The 11011-nt window shown below is 50.3% G+C and overlaps 1 non-coding gene across 1 annotated transcript; it reads right to left on the bottom strand.

Annotated features, from left to right (window-relative positions):
- Positions 1–4386: 4386 nt before the first annotated feature.
- On the bottom strand, positions 4387–4458 carry TRNAC-GCA (transfer RNA cysteine (anticodon GCA)). Its single transcript has one exon. It is a non-coding gene; the product is annotated as a tRNA-Cys (tRNA).
- Between the last annotated feature and the right edge of the window lie 6553 nt (positions 4459–11011).

Genomic DNA, 11011 nt, shown 5'->3' with positions numbered 1-11011 from the left:
TTGGCAGATCCCCAACCTAGAATCCTCCATTCCAGGCAGTGGACCACCTTCCACGATGCCCCACAACTACACCTTCCTCCGCAACGCCCTCTAACCACTCACCTCGACAACTGCTCTCCTTGACGTCCTCCTCGCCTCAGTCCACCTTCCACGATGCCCCACAACTACACCTTCCTCCAACCACTTACCTCGACAACTGCTCTCCTTGACATCCTCCTCGCCTCAGTCCACCTTCCACAATGCCCCACAACTACACCTTCCTCCAACCACTTACCTCGACAACTGCTCTCCTTGACATCCACCTCGCCTCAGTCCATCCATGCACCAATATCTTCCAATCCACCAGACATCCCAGGTTCTCACGATCCATCTCTTTTAACAGCTGCCATCTTCAGGGTCTTGACAGGATTCGAACTCACAACCTCTTCGCTCCAAGGTGGCTGCTCTAACCACTATGCCGTGGGAGCTGCTTGTCAGGCATATGCGGCGACCATGGTCTTGGCCTGTTTTGGCACACAGAGCAACTGCACAGAGGAAAAAAAAGCATGCATGTGTTAGGGGGCACTCGGATTTGTACCAAGGACCTCTTGATCTGCAGTCAAATGCTCTACCACTGAGCTATACCCCCGCAACATGCAGCGCATCTGTACCTCAACATTTTTAATTTTCTGCAATAAACTACATATGTGGGATACGGTTAAGCTTGTAAAGAAAAAAAATGTGTGTTACGGGCACTCGGACCTCTTTACATGCAGTCAAATGCTCTACCACTGAGCTTCAGCCCCACAACATGTGGCTTGTTTGTACCTCAACGTTGCCTCCAGCCCTTCACACCAACTACCACCACTGCCTCCAGCCCTTCAGCCCACCACCCAGGGCCACTCACTTCCACACCAACAACCTTCTTCCTATGGCGCCTCCCCCCCACCACCACCACTACATATGTAGGATATGGTTAAGTCGTAAAGCAAAAAAATGTGTGTTAGGGGGCACTCGGATTTGAGCCAAGGACCTCTTGATCTGCAGTCAAATGCTCTACCACTGAGCTATACCCCCGCAACACATGGCTTGCCAGGGTAACCGCACAGAGGGGGGATTCGAAGCTAAGTCCGAACTAGCTCTCGGCTTGCCTGTACTATCCCAGTCAAATGTATATGAACCGGTGGGGAAAAAAATGATTTTGTCAAAACAGGCCAAGACCACAGTCATCCTTGCTAGTTTCCATGAAGCTCTCATGGTCTAATGGTTAGAGCTGCTGCCTTGGAGCAGAGAGGTTGTGAGTTCAAGTCCTGTGAACACCCTGAAGCTCGTTTGGAGAAATTGTGGCAGCATAGTGTGGAAGCGGAGGAGTGTGTGTGTGTGTGTGTGTGTGAAGTGGTTGATGGTCGGGCACCCATAAGGTGTTGGAGAAGGAGCTCTGGTGTGGATGGCTGTGGTAGCTGGTATGTGAGTGTGGGTGGGAAGATTCCATAGGAAGAAGGTTGTTGGTGTGGAAGTGAGTGGTCCCGGTTCCTGGGTGGTAGTTGGTGTGAAGGGCTGGTGGCAATGGTGGTAGCTGGTGTGGAGGCAGTGGTGGTAGTTGGTGTGAAGGGCTGGAGGCAATGGTGGATTGCAGAGGAGGTTTTCTTGATATAAAAAAAAAAAAAAAAAGGCAAATAAAATCCCCCATCTTTTTATTTTCAACATCCCACATGCTTCTTGACATCGACCTCGCCTCAGTCCATCCATGCACCGATATCTTCCAATCCACCAGACATCCCAGGTTCTCATGATCCATCTCTTTTAACAGCTGCCATCTTCAGGGTCTTGACAGGATTCGAACTCACAACCTCTTCGCTCCAAGGCGGCTGCTCTAACCACTATGCCGTGGGAGCTGCTTGTCAGGCATATGCGGCGACCAAGGTCTTGGCCTGTTTTGGCACACAGAGCAACTGCACAGAGGAAAGGGGGGGGGGGGACTCCAACCTAAGGTGGAGCTAGCTCTCAACTGGCTATGGGAAGCCCGTTGGCTTCCTGGCTATGGTTGGGAAGATTCCATAGGAAGAAGGTTGTTGGTGTGGAAGTGAGTGGTCCCGGTTCCTGGGTGGTAGTTGGTGTGAAGGGCTGGTGGCAATGGTGGTAGCTGGTGTGGAGGCAGTGGTGGTAGTTGGTGTGAAGGGCTGGAGGCAATGGTGGATTGCAGAGGAGGTTTTCGTGATATAAAAAAAAGGCAAATAAAATCCCCCATCTTTTTATTTTCAACATCCCACATGCTTCGACAGACACAACACCACTTTTGGCAGATCCCCAACCTAGAATCCTCCATTCCAGGCAGTGGACCACCTTCCACGATGCCCCACAACTACACCTTCCTCCGCAACGCCCTCTAACCACTTACTTACCTCGACAACTGCTCTCCTTGACATCCTCCTCGCCTCAGTCCATCCAGCGACATGCTCCAGGGTCTTCAGGGACATTGCTCTCCATTCCGCTCTTCCTGACATCCACCTCGCCTCAGTCCATCCATGCACCGATATCTTCCAATCCCATGAGTGGTGGTGGTGTGGGTGGGAAGGTTCCATAGGAAGAAGGTTGTTGGTGTGGAAGTGAGTGGTCCCGGTAATTGGTGTGAAGGGCTGGTGGCAGTGGTGGTAGTTGGTGTGGAGGCAGTAGTGGTAGTTGGTGTGAAGGGCTGGAGGCAATGGTGGATTGCAGAGGAGGTTTTCTTGATATAAAAAAAAAAAAAGGCAAATAAAATCCCCCATCTTTTTATTTTCAACATCCCACATGCTTCGACAGACACAACACCACTTTTGGCAGATCCCCAACCTAGAATCCTCCATTCCAGGCAGTGGACCACCTTCCACGATGCCCCACAACTACACCTTCCTCCGCAACGCCCTCTAACCACTTACTTACCTCGACAACTGCTCTCCTTGACATCCTCCTCGCCTCAGTCCATCCAGCGACATGCTCCAGGGTCTTCAGGGACATTGCTCTCCATTCCGCTCTTCCTGACATCCACCTCGCCTCAGTCCATCCATGCACCGATATCTTCCAATCCCATGAGTGGTGGTGGTGTGGGTGGGAAGGTTCCATAGGAAGAAGGTTGTTGGTGTGGAAGTGAGTGGTCCCGGTAATTGGTGTGAAGGGCTGGTGGCAGTGGTGGTAGTTGGTGTGGAGGCAGTAGTGGTAGTTGGTGTGAAGGGTTGGAGGCAATGGTGGATTGCAGAGGAGGTTTTCTTGATAAAAAAAAAAAAAACAAAACAAAAAAAAGGCAAATAAAATCCCCCATCTTTTTATTTTCAACATCCCACATGCTTCGACAGACACAACACCACTTTTGGCAGATCCCCAACCTAGACTCCTCCATTCCAGGCAGTGGACCACCTTCCACGATGCCCCACAACTACACCTTCCTCCGCAACGCCCTCTAACCACTCACCTCGACAACTGCTCTCCTTGACGTCCTCCTCGCCTCAGTCCACCTTCCACGATGCCCCACAACTACACCTTCCTCCACAACTGCTCTCCTTGACATCCTCCTCGCCTCAGTCCACCTTCCACAATGCCCCACAACTACACCTTCCTCCAACCACTTACCTCGACAACTGCTCTCCTTGACATCCACCTCGCCTCAGTCCATCCATGCACCGATATCTTCCAATCCACCAGACATCCCAGGTTCTCACGATCCATCTCTTTTAACAGCTGCCATCTTCAGGGTCTTGACAGGATTCGAACTCACAACCTCTTCGCTCCAAGGTGGCTGCTCTAACCACTATGCCGTGGGAGCTGCTTGTCTGGCATATGCGGCGACCAAGGTCTTGGCCTGTTTTGGCACACAGAGCAACTGCACAGAGGAAAGGGGGGGGGGGGGGACTCCAACCTAAGGTGGAGCTAGCTCTCAACTGGCTATGTCAAGATCTCTGAATGCTAAGTGGTTAGCCTTGCCACCTTACAGTGTGAAGGTGGTGGGTTCAATCTATAAATGTAACTTAGATGTAAGTTTTGTCAAACCACAAAAAGATCAAAGAGTTACATTCGTAGATCTTAAAGGGATACTCGTGTGTCAATTTTTTTTTTTTAAATTAACTGGTGCCAAAAAGTTAGACAGATTAGTAAATGACTTGTATTTAAAGCTCTTTACTCTTATCAGCTGCTTTATACTACAGAGGAAGTTGTATGGTTCTTTTCTGTCTGACCACAATGCCCCACCAAGAAAAAATTGTGCATTAGCGGGCATTTGTATTTGAACCAAGGACCTCTTGAACCTCTGCGCTCCAGGGTGGCTGCTCATCAACTGGATGAGGCGACCAAAATCTTGCAGTGTAAAGCTAGTGGGGGTCTGCTATAAACAACATATGTAGGATGTGGTTAAGCTGTAAAAAAAAGCATGCATGTGTTAGGGGGCACTCGGATTTGAACCAAGGACCTCTTGATCTGCAGTCAAATGCTCTACCACTGAGCTATACCCCCGCAACATGCAGCTCATCTGTACCTCAACATTTTTAATTTTCTGCAATAAACTACATATGTGGGATACGGTTAAGCTTGTAAAGAAAAAAAATGTGTGTTACGGGCACTCGGACCTCTTTACATGCAGTCAAATGCTCTACCACTGAGCTTCAGCCCCACAACATGTGGCTTGTTTGTACCTCAACGTTGCCTCCAGCCCTTCACACCAACTACCACCACTGCCTCCAGCCCTTCAGCCCACCACCCAGGGCCACTCACTTCCACACCAACAACCTTCTTCCTATGGCGCCTCCCCCCCACCACCACCACTACATATGTAGGATATGGTTAAGTCGTAAAGCAAAAAAATGTGTGTTAGGGGGCACTCGGATTTGAGCCAAGGACCTCTTGATCTGCAGTCAAATGCTCTACCACTGAGCTATACCCCCGCAACACATGGCTTGCCAGGGTAACCGCACAGAGGGGGGATTCGAAGCTAAGTCCGAACTAGCTCTCGGCTTGCCTGTACTATCCCAGTCAAATGTATATGAACCGGTGGGGAAAAAAATGATTTTGTCAAAACAGGCCAAGACCACAGTCATCCTTGCTAGTTTCCATGAAGCTCTCATGGTCTAGTGGTTAGAGCTGCTGCCTTGGAGCAGAGAGGTTGTGAGTTCAAGTCCTGTGAACACCCTGAAGCTCGTTTGGAGAAATTGTGGCAGCATAGTGTGGAAGCGGAGGAGTGTGTGTGTGTGTGTGTGTGAAGTGGTTGATGGTCGGGCACCCATAAGGTGTTGGAGAAGGAGCTCTGGTGTGGATGGCTGTGGTAGCTGGTATGTGAGTGTGGGTGGGAAGATTCCATAGGAAGAAGGTTGTTGGTGTGGAAGTGAGTGGTCCCGGTTCCTGGGTGGTAGTTGGTGTGAAGGGCTGGTGGCAATGGTGGTAGCTGGTGTGGAGGCAGTGGTGGTAGTTGGTGTGAAGGGCTGGAGGCAATGGTGGATTGCAGAGGAGGTTTTCGTGATATAAAAAAAAGGCAAATAAAATCCCCCATCTTTTTATTTTCAACATCCCACATGCTTCGACAGACACAACACCACTTTTGGCAGATCCCCAACCTAGAATCCTCCATTCCAGGCAGTGGACCACCTTCCACGATGCCCCACAACTACACCTTCCTCCGCAACGCCCTCTAACCACTTACTTACCTCGACAACTGCTCTCCTTGACATCCTCCTCGCCTCAGTCCATCCAGCGACATGCTCCAGGGTCTTCAGGGACATTGCTCTCCATTCCGCTCTTCCTGACATCCACCTCGCCTCAGTCCATCCATGCACCGATATCTTCCAATCCCATGAGTGGTGGTGGTGTGGGTGGGAAGGTTCCATAGGAAGAAGGTTGTTGGTGTGGAAGTGAGTGGTCCCGGTAATTGGTGTGAAGGGCTGGTGGCAGTGGTGGTAGTTGGTGTGGAGGCAGTAGTGGTAGTTGGTGTGAAGGGCTGGAGGCAATGGTGGATTGCAGAGGAGGTTTTCTTGATATAAAAAAAAAAAAAAAAAAAAAAGGCAAATAAAATCCCCCATCTTTTTATTTTCAACATCCCACATGCTTCGACAGACACAACACCACTTTTGGCAGATCCCCAACCTAGAATCCTCCATTCCAGGCAGTGGACCACCTTCCACGATGCCCCACAACTACACCTTCCTCCGCAACGCCCTCTAACCACTTACTTACCTCGACAACTGCTCTCCTTGACATCCTCCTCGCCTCAGTCCATCCAGCGACATGCTCCAGGGTCTTCAGGGACATTGCTCTCCATTCCGCTCTTCCTGACATCCACCTCGCCTCAGTCCATCCATGCACCGATATCTTCCAATCCCATGAGTGGTGGTGGTGTGGGTGGGAAGGTTCCATAGGAAGAAGGTTGTTGGTGTGGAAGTGAGTGGTCCCGGTAATTGGTGTGAAGGGCTGGTGGCAGTGGTGGTAGTTGGTGTGGAGGCAGTAGTGGTAGTTGGTGTGAAGGGTTGGAGGCAATGGTGGATTGCAGAGGAGGTTTTCTTGATAAAAAAAAAAAACAAAACAAAAAAAAGGCAAATAAAATCCCCCATCTTTTTATTTTCAACATCCCACATGCTTCGACAGACACAACACCACTTTTGGCAGATCCCCAACCTAGAATCCTCCATTCCAGGCAGTGGACCACCTTCCACGATGCCCCACAACTACACCTTCCTCCGCAACGCCCTCTAACCACTCACCTCGACAACTGCTCTCCTTGACGTCCTCCTCGCCTCAGTCCACCTTCCACGATGCCCCACAACTACACCTTCCTCCAACCACTTACCTCGACAACTGCTCTCCTTGACATCCTCCTCGCCTCAGTCCACCTTCCACAATGCCCCACAACTACACCTTCCTCCAACCACTTACCTCGACAACTGCTCTCCTTGACATCCACCTCGCCTCAGTCCATCCATGCACCAATATCTTCCAATCCACCAGACATCCCAGGTTCTCACGATCCATCTCTTTTAACAGCTGCCATCTTCAGGGTCTTGACAGGATTCGAACTCACAACCTCTTCGCTCCAAGGTGGCTGCTCTAACCACTATGCCGTGGGAGCTGCTTGTCAGGCATATGCGGCGACCATGGTCTTGGCCTGTTTTGGCACACAGAGCAACTGCACAGAGGAAAAAAAAGCATGCATGTGTTAGGGGGCACTCGGATTTGTACCAAGGACCTCTTGATCTGCAGTCAAATGCTCTACCACTGAGCTATACCCCCGCAACATGCAGCTCATCTGTACCTCAACATTTTTAATTTTCTGCAATAAACTACATATGTGGGATACGGTTAAGCTTGTAAAGAAAAAAAATGTGTGTTACGGGCACTCGGACCTCTTTACATGCAGTCAAATGCTCTACCACTGAGCTTCAGCCCCACAACATGTGGCTTGTTTGTACCTCAACGTTGCCTCCAGCCCTTCACACCAACTACCACCACTGCCTCCAGCCCTTCAGCCCACCACCCAGGGCCACTCACTTCCACACCAACAACCTTCTTCCTATGGCGCCTCCCCCCCACCACCACCACTACATATGTAGGATATGGTTAAGTCGTAAAGCAAAAAAATGTGTGTTAGGGGGCACTCGGATTTGAGCCAAGGACCTCTTGATCTGCAGTCAAATGCTCTACCACTGAGCTATACCCCCGCAACACATGGCTTGCCAGGGTAACCGCACAGAGGGGGGATTCGAAGCTAAGTCCGAACTAGCTCTCGGCTTGCCTGTACTATCCCAGTCAAATGTATATGAACCGGTGGGGAAAAAAATGATTTTGTCAAAACAGGCCAAGACCACAGTCATCCTTGCTAGTTTCCATGAAGCTCTCATGGTCTAGTGGTTAGAGCTGCTGCCTTGGAGCAGAGAGGTTGTGAGTTCAAGTCCTGTGAACACCCTGAAGCTCGTTTGGAGAAATTGTGGCAGCATAGTGTGGAAGCGGAGGAGTGTGTGTGTGTGTGTGTGTGTGTGTGTGTGTGTGTGTGTGTGAAGTGGTTGATGGTCGGGCACCCATAAGGTGTTGGAGAAGGAGCTCTGGTGTGGATGGCTGTGGTAGCTGGTATGTGAGTGTGGGTGGGAAGATTCCATAGGAAGAAGGTTGTTGGTGTGGAAGTGAGTGGTCCCGGTTCCTGGGTGGTAGTTGGTGTGAAGGGCTGGTGCAATGGTGGTAGCTGGTGTGGAGCAGTGGTGGTAGTTGGTGTGAAGGGCTGGAGGCAATGGTGGATTGCAGAGGAGGTTTTCTAGATATAAAAAAAAGGCAAATAAAATCCCCCATCTTTTATTTTCAACATCCCACATGCTTCTTGACATCGACCTCCCTCAGTCCATCCATGCACCGATATCTTCCAATCCACCAGACATCCCAGGTTCTCACGATCCATCTCTTTAACAGCTGCCATCTTCAGGGTCTTGACAGGATTCGAGACTCGACAGACCTCTTCGCTCCAAGGCGGCTGCTCTACACCACTATGCCGTGGGAGCTGCTTGTCAGGCATATGCGCGACCAAGGTCCTTGGCCTGTTTTGGCACACAGAGCAACTGCACAGAGGAAAGGGGGGGGGGGGGACCTCCAACCTAAGGGTGGAGCTAGCTCTCAACTGGCTTGGGAAGCCCGTTGCTTCCTGGCTATGGTTGGGAAGATTCCATAGAAAAAGTTGTTGGTGTGAAGTGAGTGGTCCCGGTTCCCTGGGTGGTAGTTGGTGTGAAGGCTGGTGGCAATGGTGTAGCTGGTGTGGAGGCAGTGGTGTAGTTGGTGTGAAGGGCTGGAGGCAATGGTGGGATTGCAGAGGAGGTTTTCGTGATATAAAAAAAAGGCAAATAAAATCCCACCCCATCTTTTTATTTTCAACATCCCACATGCTTCGACAGACACAACACCACTTTTGGCAGATCCCCAACCTAGAATCCTCCATTCCAGGCAGTGGACCACCTTCCACGATGCCCCACAACTACTACACCTTCCTCCGCAACGCCCTCTAACCACACTTACTTACCTCGACAACTGCTCTCCTTGACATCCTCCTCGCCTCAGTCCATCCAGCGACATGCTCCAGGGTCTTCAGGGACATTGCTCTCCATTTCCGCTCTTCCTGACATCCACCTCGCCTCAGTCCATCCATGCACCGATATCTTCCAATCCCATGAGTGGTGGTGGTGTGGGTGGGAAGGTTCCATAGGAAGAAGGTTGTTGGTGTGGAAGTGAGTGGTCCGGTAATTGGTGTGAAGGGCTGGTGGCAGTGGTGGTAGTTGGTGTGGAGGCAGTAGGGGTAGTTGGTGTGAAGGGCTGGAGGCAATGGTGGATTGCAGAGGAGGTTTTCTTGATATAAAAAAAAAAAAAAAAAAAACAAAACAGGCAAATAAAATCCCCCATCTTTTTATTTTCAACATCCCACATGCTTCGACCAGACACATCACCACTTTTGGCAGATCCCCAACCTAGAATCCTCCATTCCAGGCAGTGGCACCACCTCCATCCACCCGATGCCCCACCCCACAACTACACCTTCCTCCGCAACGCCCTCTAACCACTTACTTACCTCGACAACTGCTCTCCTTGACATCCTCCCTCGCCTCAGTCCATCCAGCGACATGCTCCAGGTCTTCAGGGACATTGCTCTCCCATGCCTCAGTCCATCCATGCACCGATATCTTCCAATCCCATGAGTGGTGGTGGTGTGGGTGGGAAGGTTCCATAGGAAGAAGGTTGTTGGTGTGGAAGTGAGTGGTCCCGGTAATTGGTGTGAAGGGCTGGTGGCAGTGGTGGTAGTTGGTGTGGAGGCAGTAGTGGTAGTTGGTGTGAAGGGTTGGAGGCAATGGTGGATTGCAGAGGAGGTTTTCTTGATAAAAAAAAAAAAAAAAAAAAAAAAAAGGCAAATAAAATCCCCCATCTTTTTATTTTCAACATCCCACATGCTTCGACAGACACAACACCACTTTTGGCAGATCCCCAACCTAGAATCCTCCATTCCAGGCAGTGGACCACCTTCCACGATGCCCCACAACTACACCTTCCTCCGCAACGCCCTCTAACCACTCACCTCGACAACTGCTCTCCTTGACGTCCTCCTCGCCTCAGTCCACCTTCCACGATGCCCCACAACTACACCTTCCTCCAACCACTTACCTCGACAACTGCTCTCCTTGACATCCTCCTCGCCTCAGTCCACCTTCCACAATGCCCCACAACTACACCTTCCTCCAACCACTTACCTCGACAACTGCTCTCCTTGACATCCACCTCGCCTCAGTCCATCCATGCACCGATATCTTCCAATCCACCAGACATCCCAGGTTCTCACGATCCATCTCTTTTAACAGCTGCCATCTTCAGGGTCTTGACAGGATTCGAACTCACAACCTCTTCGCTCCAAGGTGGCTGCTCTAACCACTATGCCGTGGGAGCTGCTTGTCTGGCATATGCGGCGACCAAGGTCTTGGCCTGTTTTGGCACACAGAGCAACTGCACAGAGGAAAGGGGGGGGGGGGGGGGGGGACTCCAACCTAAGGTGGAGCTAGCTCTCAACTGGCTATGTCAAGATCTCTGAATGCTAAGTGGTTAGCCTTGCCACCTTACAGTGTGAAGGTGGTGGGTTCAATCTATAAATGTAACTTAGATGTAAGTTTTGTCAAACCACAAAAAGATCAAAGAGTTACATTCGTAGATCTTAAAGGGATACTCGTGTGTCAATTTTTTTTTTTTAAATTAACTGGTGCCAAAAAGTTAGACAGATTAGTAAATGACTTGTATTTAAAGCTCTTTACTCTTATCAGCTGCTTTATACTACAGAGGAAGTTGTATGGTTCTTTTCTGTCTGACCACAATGCCCCACCAAGAAAAAATTGTGCATTAGCGGGCATTTGTATTTGAACCAAGGACCTCTTGAACCTCTGCGCTCCAGGGTGGCTGCTCATCAACTGGATGAGGCGACCAAAATCTTGCAGTGTAAAGCTAGTGGGGGTCTGCTATAAACAACATATGTAGGATGTGGTTAAGCTGTAAAAAAAAGCATGCATGTGTT

Source organism: Hyla sarda, chromosome 2 (assembly GCF_029499605.1).
Source record: "Hyla sarda isolate aHylSar1 chromosome 2, aHylSar1.hap1, whole genome shotgun sequence".
NCBI classification, from domain to species: Eukaryota; Metazoa; Chordata; class Amphibia; order Anura; family Hylidae; genus Hyla; species Hyla sarda.
Note: the sequence above shows the minus strand (reverse complement) of the source record. Positions and strands in the feature narration are given on the sequence as shown.